Source organism: Emys orbicularis, chromosome 1, assembly GCF_028017835.1.
Source record: "Emys orbicularis isolate rEmyOrb1 chromosome 1, rEmyOrb1.hap1, whole genome shotgun sequence".
Lineage (NCBI taxonomy): Eukaryota > Metazoa > Chordata > Testudines > Emydidae > Emys > Emys orbicularis.
This window is the reverse complement of record NC_088683.1, coordinates 8,072,164-8,083,148: the sequence shown is the minus strand read 5'-3', so window position 1 is coordinate 8,083,148 and position 10,985 is coordinate 8,072,164.

Here is a 10,985-nt window from a genome sequence, read left to right as displayed (position 1 = left end):
CCTTGCAGTCAATGCAGGGTTGGTGCCTGCTAGCACCACCTACTGTTGCTGTTGCAGCATGCGCATCCCTTCCAGGGGATCCCCCCCCGACTCGCCCCCCCCAGGCTGTGCTCCCTTTCGTTTCTATCGGGGGTTCCTCTCCTTTCACCCAAATTGGACTCGGGCACCTACATTTTTTCTCAGTTAGCTGCAAGCTGAGGTTTAATATTCCTATGTCCACCTCCAGCCTCTTTACCAACATGGATTAAAACCCATAATGCCCCTATCAGGTAGGTCATATTATATTATCCCCATTTTACAGTTGTGGAAACTGAGCCAGCGAAGTTAAGATTTGCCCAGGGACCTAAAACATGACCACGAGCTGGGAATAGAATCAGACCCCAGCAACCCCCTGCTTTAACCTTCCCAGAAGTGGGCGTAGAACCCAGGAGTCCTGATTCCCAACTACCTGATCCAACCACTCAATGAGACGGATTCAAACTAATACTGTTTTTCCCTCCGCATTTGAGGCACCTACTTTAAAAAACAAACAAACTTGTTATTGGGGTAAAGTTACAATAAAATGTTTAACAAACGCCATCAGACGTTACTTACTCGGGATCAGAAGTTTGGGCTGAGCGGAAAAGGGGAGTTGAACTTTAACCTACTGTCCCTCTGGAGACTCCGCACGCTGCTGGGTTTGTTAATTTTAGACCTCCAGCCTTTGCACTTGGCAGCATCTCCTCTCACGCCTTGCTGGAGTCTAAGGCTCTAGCTTCACTTGGGTGATACAAAATTCAACTCCCTTTCCTGGAGCTGGGCTCGCCCGGCACCCTCCTGGCTTGGAAAGCTGAGCAGGTTCACTCGACGGTGAGTGGGTGTGTGTGTGACCTTTCGAAGCCTGATATCTTAGCCGCAAGGGCTCTGCCTTCCAGTGAGAAATCAGCAGGGGGAAGGGAGCTCAGCTTGGGATTTTGCCAAAACCACAAACACCAAGCGAACCGGCTGTTTTATTGAAAAAACCTCCAGCCAATTCATAGGCCGCGGGCTCTGTCCGCAACGAGCTGTTGCTCCAACACTTGGCATGTAACTGTTCCCCAGGCGCTTCTCCTTAGGGGACGCTTCCTTCCACTCATCCTCTGAGCCAAGGAGCTGGGAGCAGGACCATAATGTGTAACTAATCGTTAATCGTGAACTCCCGGCTAAGCTGCGCTCCCCAGCCGTGCCTCTGCCGTGTCCCTTGTGGAGGGGGGTGAACCGCTCAACCTCAGTGTTAAAGCACTCGCAGCTTCTTTCCATTGTGCGATGGGTATGGCCCGGATCCCACCCCGGGCCCCACTGGGGTGCTCGCTAGCAGAGCCAACAGCAGGAGCAGGGCCTAGAGCTGGAAGACAAGTAGCCGGGTCTTGCTGTCATCACCTTCCACGCTGCCTCCGGTCCTAGATTGGAGCATCCTCCCCCGGATCGGTCTGCTGAGCCTCCAGCCCCTCTTTAAAGGGTGGCTCTGCCCCGAGGCGAGTCCGTGTCCATGTTTGTCTCCAATACTCACTTGACAAGTCAAAAGATTCTTTCCCTAACACGTCCCGCCCCCCGAAGCTGAGAGCCAAGCTGGGCTCTTTCCTTCTCACATCATCCCCAGGAATCAAGTTGCTGCACCCCAAATGTTGCCTTCCCTGATGGGACCGCAGCAAGCGCGTGGGCTGCTGACGTGCAAGGAGGAAGAGAATCCCGCTGGCTTTCCTGTAGCTGGGGTGGCTTGAGGGGAGTGAAATGCTGGGACGTCGTCTCCCAACATTGTCTATTCAGACTGTTTGAGCCTGCGCCCGATCCCCTTGCTCCCCTTGAGTCGTGCCTTACTCCTGGAGTAGGTCCCGTTGATTTCTGACCCTAAGCTCCTTGGAGCAGGGACCTAGAGGCCCGGCCCAAGCTCAGAGCCCCCTTGTGCTGGGTATTGTACAGCCCTGCTCTGAAGAGCTCCCCAGCTAAACAGAGGACAGACACGGTGGGAGTGGAGACAGGCGCAGAGAGGGGGAAGTGTCTTCCCCAGGGTCACGCAGCAGATCTGTGCCCATGCGGGGAACAGAGCCCAGGACTCTGCTGGGTCCCAATCCTGTGCCCTGCTTGCCCAGTTGTCTGTGACGTGCCAGCACGCTCGTGGTCCTATATAATCATGAGCTCTTTATTTGTGTACGTGCTGAAAGCCGTGGAAAGGCGCAGCCCAGGCCGGAGGGACAATGAGCCGGCAAATACCCATTCCAGTGATGTATTGACCCTGCTGCTTGTCACCCTTTCGTTTTCATTGCCACGCTGCCAGGGCTGCAGGTAGTCCATTGTCCTTCGAGGCCCTGCCCAACAAGAATCCGAGTTAGAGCAGGGTTCGAGTAACGCCCTAGCCTAGGGTCCTCTGGGGGCTGGGCCATTGGTGGGTGATCTCCCATAGCCTATGCATGTGGTTCCATGGATGGGTGGTCTCTCCTGGGCCAGGGAGAGGGTGACCCATGCAGGCAGTGTGGTCTAGTAGCTGGAGACCTGCTGAGGGATGCTGGAGACCTGCATTCTAGTCCTGGATTTGTCACTGCCCTGCTGGGTGATCTTGGGCAAGGGGGGAGGGATAGCTCAGTGGTTTGAGCATTGGCCTGCTAAACCCAGGGTTGTGAGTTCCGTTCTCAAGGGGGCTATTTATGGATCTGGGGCAAAAATCTGTCTGGGGATTAGTCCTGCTTTAAGCAGAGGGTTGAACTAGATGATCTCCTGAGGTCCCTTCCAACCCTGATATTCTGAGTCTCTGTGCCTCAGTTTCCCCTTCTGTAAAATGGGGATAATGAGCTTGACATCCTTTGTAAAGTGCTTTCTGATCTGTCTGTCTTTTATGGGAGTCCTCTGCTACGGAGGCCCTGAAGCTCCATCTGGTCTCCCATTCAGCATCTAAGGGAGGCCATTAGGAGTGGGTGCATTGGTAGAGCGAGGGAGGGAGCCCCAGGCTGGGACAGCAGCGGAGGGTTTGTTAGTATATAGGCCTGTTTGTTAGCCTGAGATAGAATTTTGGGTTTAATTTTTGATACTCTTTAGCCTTACTAATGTGTGAACAAAGACGCTGTGTGTTGCTTCTGCCCAGCCAGATGGATTTGTTAATATAATGAGAAAAAAAATAAGAAACAGACCTAAAGTGTTCCTGGGTATGGTGGGAGTGTAATATACGAGCGTACGCTGGAAGGCGGCCTGGCTCCTCTCTCAAGCCAAGGTCAAGCAACCAGTTAGGAGGGGCCAGGGGGAGGCATAAGAAACACTCAAAGCCAAAGAAATGCCTGTCCCTGCCCGAAACACCACCTCACTCCTTACCCCTCCCATGGGATACAAAAGAGGTGGCGCCGAAGCTCGCAGACTCACAACCCCCCAAAACGGAGCATGACCATAAATTGTCAGGGGTGGGACCAAGAGCGGGCACTTCCGGGATAATTATGCCTGCTAAGAAGGGGGGAACTGGGACATGGGAAACAAGGCTCTGCGGTGTCAGAGCTCCGGATATGCTTGCTTAAAACTAACCCCAGTAAACATCGCGTTGCCTGCATGTCGGACCGTCCGGTCCTCTGCTTTCTGGCTGCGTGACAAGAACCAGGGGAGGGGGTGAAGGGAAAGCCCCTAACAGGGTCCCAGGGCACGAGTAAAGTGAATTAGCAGAGCTGGGTGGGGGAACATTGCCCGGCACCTGCCCTCCTTGGAGGACGGCTGGTGATCTCGAGATGGAGCCGCGTGACAGCGCAGCTCCTTTTCTCTTTGGAGCACGGCTGGCCACCCCTTGGCTCAGCGGCGTGGGAACGGGCCCCTGGGGAAGAGAAGGTGCAGGCTGGGGAGTCAAATCCCAACACAACCCCCCTTCCAGGCTGTGCAGGGATATGTGTAACTGGGAGCCACCTGCCTCGGTGGCAGCTGAGCCCCCGTGCCGGACTGGGCTGCTGGGTATTAGCATGTTCTGGGGGCCAGATGAGCGTGAGCCACTGGCAAACCTACAGGGAAGTTTTCTTTGTGCGGATTGTGGCGGTATATCCAGCACAGATGCCGGGGCAGCCACACCCCGGGGCTTGGAATATGTGTGGTGTTTGAACCCAGGACCTTTGGATCTAACAGCATGAGCCGCTGCTGCCCGTGCGAAAGATCCCGGGCCATCAGTGGGCTCATAAACCTCTATATGTTGTCTAGCCACTAGAGCGGGACAGAGAGAAGAGTCTGCATAAGCAGGACCAGAGCAGCCTGCCATACAGTAGAAATCCTGGTCCCACGTCCCGTCTGCCTGGCTTCTCTTTAGCACTAGGCCGCATGGAAGTGTGGCTGGGGAATAAATCCCAGGAGGGAAAAACTCTTTTACCAATTCCTCCAGGAGTGGGAATGGGGGCTGGTGGTTAGAGCGTGGGCATAGCAGTCAGGACTCCTGGGTTCTCTTTCTGGCTCTGAGGATGGAGTGGGGTCTAGTGGTTAGAGCTAGGAGAAGTCACAACTCCTGTTCCTTGTTCTGCCGTTCACTCACTGTATGATCTTGGGCAAGTTCCTTCAAATCCCCGTGATAGGCAGCTGAGAGAGGGAGCTCCTGGGATGAAAGGAGCTACAAAGCGTTACTGGTCTGTAGGAACTGGCCCCCCCACCCCCTTCCCCTAGAGCTCAGCTCAGACCCACTGAATCCAGCTCTGCAGCAGAGACAGGCTCTGCACGGGGCTGGCTGCAGCCCGGACTGGGCCAGCTCTGATTTGGTTTGTAGCAAAGTGATTGATGGCTCCCTCCCCTGGGCGCCCCTCTCCCCGCCGTGCACCCCTCTCTCCCCCACACAAAGCACCCTGCTTTCCCCCAAGTTCCTGCACTGACATTCAGGCCACCGGAGAGGCCCTTTCACCTACTTTCCTGGCATGTAAACCAAGAGTCCGTGCCAGGCCCATGCAGCCGAATGGCACTCCCCGCTGCCTCTGCCTCTGTTCCCGTTCCTGGAACACGCTCCAATGCAACGTTTCTCAAATGCGGCCACTGTGGCCACGTGCTGCCACCCACCGGGGGGGGGGGTTGTGCCGTCCGACAGCCTTCTGGGCGACGATGGATGGGCGGGGGGCAAAGCATCGGCCCCTTCCCCACCCCCCTTGTTGTTCCTGGATGTGGCCCCTGCACCGCTCTGGAGAGAAGTGGGGCACAGCACTGCACGAGCAAGGCGAGTTCTTGACCCACCTTGGGGGACGGGGTTTGGGCGGCTGGCTCCAGCAGCGGGACTTCAGGAACCTGGTCATGCGGCCCCAGTTCTCCGACCGTGGGGCTGTGGGTGCTGACCCCCTCCACTGCCCCCTGGCTCTGGCCACACGGCCCTGGCCTCCAGCTGTGGGGCTTCAGCCTCCGGCCGCTGGTTCCAGCTGGGTGGCAGCAGGCGCTGGCTCCAATCCCGAGCTCGGGCCGCGCAGTGGCAGGCGCTGGCCCCAGGCGCCGACCCCCAGCCCCAGCTGCATGGCAGGCAGCAGGCTCCAACCATGGGGCTTTGTGCTGACCCCTGGCTCCGGCCGTGGCGCTTCGGTCGGCCTCTGGCCCCCAGTTCCAGCCATGCGGCCCTAGCCCCTGGCACTGATCCCCTCCCTCAGCTGCATGGCAGCAGGCGCCAACCCACAGCTCTGTTCCCAGGCTCCGACCATGCGGATGGGCCTGTGCCTTTAATAGCCAAGCGTCACCCATAGACTCTTGCCAAGGTGCTGTGAAGCTCTTGTTACGTGCAGCCAGTTGGAACCAGCCACAGAATAAAGCAGATCCCTTGCAAGCTTCTTAAGCAGCGAGGGTACGTTTATAATGCAATAAAAGAACCCTGTGGCAGCAAGTCACAAGGGGAAGGGATAGCTCAGTGGTTTGAGCATTGGCCTGCTAAACCCAGGGTTGTGAGTTCAATCCTTGAGGGGGCCACTTAGGGATCTGGGGCAAAATCAGTACTTAGTCCTGCTAGTGAAGGCAGGGGGCTGGACTTAATGACCTTTGGTCCCATCCAGTTCTAGGAGATAGGGTATCTCCATTAATTTAATTTAAAAAGGTCTTGGAACTCGGATCAGCTGACGTGGGCTCACGGGGCTCGGGCTGCAGGGCTAAAAATAGCAGTGTAGACATTCGGGCTTCAGCCCGAGCATTCGCACGGCTATTTTATGGCCCGGCAGCCCGAGCCGTGTCAGCTGACCCGGGCCAGCCACTGGTCTTTTACTGCAGCACAGACATACCCTGGAATTCATTGCCAGGGGATGGTGTGAAGGCCAAAAGTATAACAGGGTTCAAAAAAGAATGAGATACGTTCAGGGAGGATTGGGTCCATCAATGGTTATTAGCCAAGATGCTCAGGGATGCAACCCCATGCTCTGAGTGTCCCTGAACCTCTGACTGCCAGAAGCTGGGAGTGGACAACAGGGGATGGATCACTCGATAACTGCCCTGTTCTGTTCATTCCCTCTGAAGCACCTGGCATTGGCCACCATTGGAGACAGGATGCTGGGCTAGAGGGACCATTGGTCTGACCAGTGTGGCCGTTCTTATGTTCACTGAACATCAAAGCTCCATAGTAATCTAACCGCCCCCCGGTCATACCTCATTTGTCTATCTTAGGTCTGACCTCGATCACCATCATCTCTGAGGGCCTCTCCCTCTTTAGTGCAACCTGAGACAAAACAGCCTCAGGGGCATGTCCACAGTCATACCAGGCATCTGGGTGGAGCAGACCCTTGGGCCCAGGTCTCCCAAGCACCCTAATCATTAGACCAGCCTTCTCCACCCTGAGCGCAGGAGAATGTCGCATCTTTAAGCGTCTCCACCATTCTGATGCACCCAGATGGGAGCTGGACTCTCCACGTCCACATCACGCTGCCCTGTGGCGTCCCGCCAGCTGCTTGTTAATCATTCTTCACGATATTTCACTTTTTTTTGGCAGTCAGATGTAGGGATCGGCTACTCTGACCTGTCAGTATTGTTTGCACTGAATTCAGGAGAACGCCCGCAGTCATGTGCATTGCGCCAAGTCCGCCTTGCTGAACCTTTGAAACAAGGGGACGCTAACCTATGCCCAGATCTGAGACTCTCTCTAGACGAGGACATTGATCTATCTTTCGCAAACATGTCAGTTAAGCGTGTTAATTAACACAAGGGCTGGTGTTTCAACAACAAAGGTTGCTACAAGGAGGAGGGAGAAAAATTGTTCTTCTTAACCTTTGAGGATAGGACAAGAAGCAATGGGCTTAAAATGCAGCAAGGGAGGTTTTGGTTGGACATTAGGAAAAACTTCCTAACTGTCAGGGTGGTTAAACACTGGAATAAATTGTCTAGGGAGGTTGTGGAATCTTTATCATTGGGGATTTTTAAGAGCGGGTTGGACAAACACCTGTCAGGGATGGTCTAGATAATACTTAGTCCTGCCTTGAGTGCAGGGGACTGGACTAGACGACCTCTTGAGGTCCCTTCCAGTCCTATGATTCTATGATTTCAAAATAAACAAAAAAAATCATTTCATTTGCCTTTTCCCCCCTGAATTCTTTGGGTTGGTTTTTTTTTTTCAATAAAATGACAAATTTCCAGTTTTTCATAGAAAACTTTCAGAACTGGAAGGGACCTCTAGAGGTCATCTGGTCCATCCCCCCATGCTAAGGCCGGACCGAGTCCACCTAGACCACCCCCAATGCGTATTTGTCTAAACTAATCTTAAAAACCTCTAGTGATGGAGATTCCACAACGTTTCTTTCCCCTCCTTTCATTTTCTTGTCTCCCCCCCTCCCCGGGAAAGGTGGGGAAATCCCCCAAACTCCAGAACATTTGGCTGCCCAACCCCGTTTTTTTAAAAACCAAAAAGTTTTGATCAAAATGAAAATTTTCATTGAAAATATTTGGTTTGGGTTAAACAGCCTTTTTTTTTTTTTTTTGGTCAGACCAAAATGGTTTGGCCCGTTGCTCCCCATGCAGACACAGCAGTGGGGCTCCAAAACCTATTCGCTGGTCCTGGTGAGCCCCAGGAGAGAGTGCTTGGAAACCATCACCGGTGCAAACCTTCTCTGCTGAGACGGGGGAGTTCTTGCTAATGTGCAGCTCCTCTTGTGGTAGCACCTGGGTGCCCCAGTCATGGATTAGAGGGGCCCATTGTGCTGCGCACACACAGAACAAAGTGATACAGCCCCTGTCCCAAAGAGCGTCCATGGTTTGTCATCTCTGCAGAATTAGCGCTTACCTGGGGGGCTGCCCTCCCACCCATACATAAGACCCTCTTTCCTGAGTTTAATGGTGCTTTCAAACCGGGCTAGCTCGCCCAGGTGGGGCTGGGTTAGAGCCTGGGCGTGGCTTTCACTCGGATGGGTAACCCGCCCACTTTGCAATGAGGGCAAAGGTCAACCACTCCAGTGCTGAGGTCCTCCAGCGCCTTCCCACAATGCCCCCTGCATGCCCAGCAGGACGAGCAAGTTGTCCCACAAGTCACTGGGGGGGGAAATTCATAGAGCAGCTCAGCTCACAGCGGCACAAAGAGCCAGGCGACGTGCCCGCAGAAGACCTAGTGACGCCCGTGGGAAAGCGCAGCACCAGTTTGAGGGCACAGTCGGGCACGAAGCGTCTTGGTGCCGTCGGAAGGGGCGAGAAACCGCGCTCTCGCGGAGAGGTGGAACGTCTCCTGGGGACCGGCTTCGATGCTGCGGTTCGTCTTGTGTGCATGAGCAGCTTCGCCAGACCAGGAACTGGACTATGGTCTATCCACCGCCGTTCTCTCCTCGGCTTCCTGGGGACAGGCTAGAGTGAGAGGGTGGGATGTGCACACCGGCAGGTTTGGGCCGAGTCCGATCTCCACTGGCAAGGAATCCCCTCCTTGCTTCCACCTTTGGCAAGGTGACCAGCTGCTGCGCACCCCTGTGCCCCGTATCTAGGGCTCTATCTGCATTGGCCCGGCCCCATGGAGGATGAGCTGAGCGCTGAGGTAGCCAGGTCTTGATCCATTAGGGCCTTTGAACCCGGAGCGCTGAATTCAACCCTCCGTCACGCTGGCATGGGAGATAGTGACGTCGGCCTTTGGTTCTTCTGAGGCACAGTGCTGAGGTTCTGCAGCAGTTTCACCTGGAGCAGGTGCGCCCAGCCCCAGGCAGGGCCTAACCCTGGTGGTGGTAGAAACGTGGGTCCGAGATGCTGGGTGTTTGTCCTAGAGAAAAGGCCCTGGTCTTCTGGGCAGGTGCATACAGAAGGCGTTCCTCAACCCCAGGGCAGAGTGGGCACCCAGATGCAGCAAGGAACCCAGCAGGACTCCGGAGCTTTGCATTATTGGGACTCAGCCGAGTCTGAGCCCCTCGATCCTGGCTGAGGTTTGAGTATAAGCGACTTTCTCTTTCTCCTAGGTGCTCTTGGGGGGCTGCGGGGGGCTCGTGCTCTGAAGAGAGGAGGGCTTAAGAAGAATCCTGCATGAATGTCGCAGCCTGTGTGCTCTCTCAGCCTCCAGCGGGGAGCTTTCTACCTGCTGTGGTTAATTTCAGAATCCAGCACCACTGCTAATGGGAGAAGCAAACAGCTCATTCGTTAGCTGAACACTGCTAATTAAAAGATGCTGCAGCCCTTGACCCTCCCTGAGATCCCTTGAATTGCCTGGCATGTGAGTCACACACAGGTTTCCCCTGGGTTTCTTTTAAAGCCCTCGGTATGACAATTCTGGGGTGCAATCCAGACCAGTGAGGGGCTGTGTCACCCCTGCCCTGCAACCTGGGGTGCCCCACAATGCTTTGCTGCTATAGCTCCCAACCTGGGCTCCACACAACCAGCCAAACAGCATGCAGGTCACACCCTGAGTATCTGTGTCTAGCCACGGCCCTGGTCCAGCAACTCTGACCCCAGCCGCCTGCCAGCGAACACCAGCCACACTCTGGCTTCCACCAGCCTGGGTTACTACCTGGAGGGTGGCCCCAACATACTCCCAGTCCCAGATTTTCCCCAAAAAGTGTGTTCTGCACTGACCAGCCCTCTCCTGGACAGTCCAGATATAGTAGGTCCGTTGCCCCTCTACGGAGATCAAGATACAACAGTCTGCCACCCTAAATGGAGCTAACCACACAGTTCACAACACTGGATTAGTTTGGGTGAAAGAATAAAACAAGTTGATTTAACTACAGAGAGAGAGGTTTTAAGTGAGCACATGTATTAAGGCATGAAAGTCAGAAATGGTCACAAGAAAAATAAAGAGAAAAGGCATCCTAGTACTAAGCTTAACAAACTAGACTTGGTTCAAGATGAAATTCCTACCACAGGTTCCAAGGAACATTGCTGACTACGTTTTAGGCCAGGATCTGCTCCCGAAGTCTATAGGCTGTTTCTTTTGTCCTGAACGAGAGAGAGATGGATAGGGAAAGATCCCTTGGGGGGCTTGCCCCTCCCTTTTATAGTTCAGTCCCCCTTTGAAATGCATTTGCTTGAGGGTTACCCCTAGATAAAGTTAATTCCCGCTGGGAGGATGGAGACAAAAAGTCTGGGGGTGATAAAGGTTCCATGCTGTTGTTGGCTAAGATGCAGACCTGTTTGTTCCTGCCCCCCTTCCTTGCCGAAGAATGGCCACTGGACAGATGATGGCCCCTTCCTCTTTGATGGCACCTGGCTAGAGGCATCAGCGTGTCGTTTGTCTTTGGGAAACTGGTTCACCCCATCCCCCGACTTGTCTGGTAAACACACTTCAGTGGTGATTTCAGCTTCTGTTCATAGCTTTACACACAACATTGCTAAACACATTACACCATGATATTATTGCCCAGCAAGTTGCTGGTTTTCAAATGAAACCTCCCAAGGCATATTTTGCACAAAGATTATTTCCAGCCGCATGCAGGGCGGGAATACAGAGGCGCATTCACTCATGCTGGGCTAAGTGGGTTGTGTCTGGGCAGGGTGTCGATGCCAGGGCCACACTTGTGAGGACATCTGGTTCCTGTGCCAGATGCGAGGCAGGGCTCTAAACCGCAGTTCTCAGGCTATGGCGCGGGAAGGTGTCAAAGGAGACGCGAGCTGTG